The following is a 563-nucleotide window of genomic DNA, read 5'->3' as shown; positions in this document are numbered from 1 at the left end:
TATATATATATATATATACAACGGGTAGTGCTTTTTGTCAATTTTTACAAGAAATTATTTACAAAATATATTCATTCATATATTACCTATATCAAATTAACATTTTTTTTGTATTAATTAGTTTTCTTATAATAGTTATTCTTATCATCTTCACATATTCATGCGTTCTTCCAACGTTCACTGTATTTACGTTTCATAAATAAAATAAATCCTTTTCAAAAGTCCTATATCGTCTGCCTCTGCGATATTATAACTCAAGACGAACTCTCTTACTGAAAGACTATGTTTGCTAAGTCTGAAAAAACGAAAATATTATAGTAATGTAATTACGAACTTAATCGCTAAATTGCTGGTTAAAATATACATTCATTTCTGGAATATTAATTACAAATGTGAAAAATAGCATTCACGTTTGCCATTGTTCTTGTTTGTATATGTAAATTTATTATTCTCAGTATTTAAGATGTAATTACGATATCATTGTCCACATATCGGACCAACGTTTCAAAAACATTTTCATCTTTCGCATAGATAAGTACGAAAGCGTTACTGCTTTGTGTCTT

The sequence above is a fragment of the Atta colombica genome, unplaced genomic scaffold, assembly GCF_001594045.1.
Source record: "Atta colombica isolate Treedump-2 unplaced genomic scaffold, Acol1.0 scaffold47, whole genome shotgun sequence".
Lineage (NCBI taxonomy): Eukaryota > Metazoa > Arthropoda > Insecta > Hymenoptera > Formicidae > Atta > Atta colombica.
The sequence above is the reverse complement of the archived record's forward strand: the minus strand, read 5'-3'. Positions refer to the sequence as shown.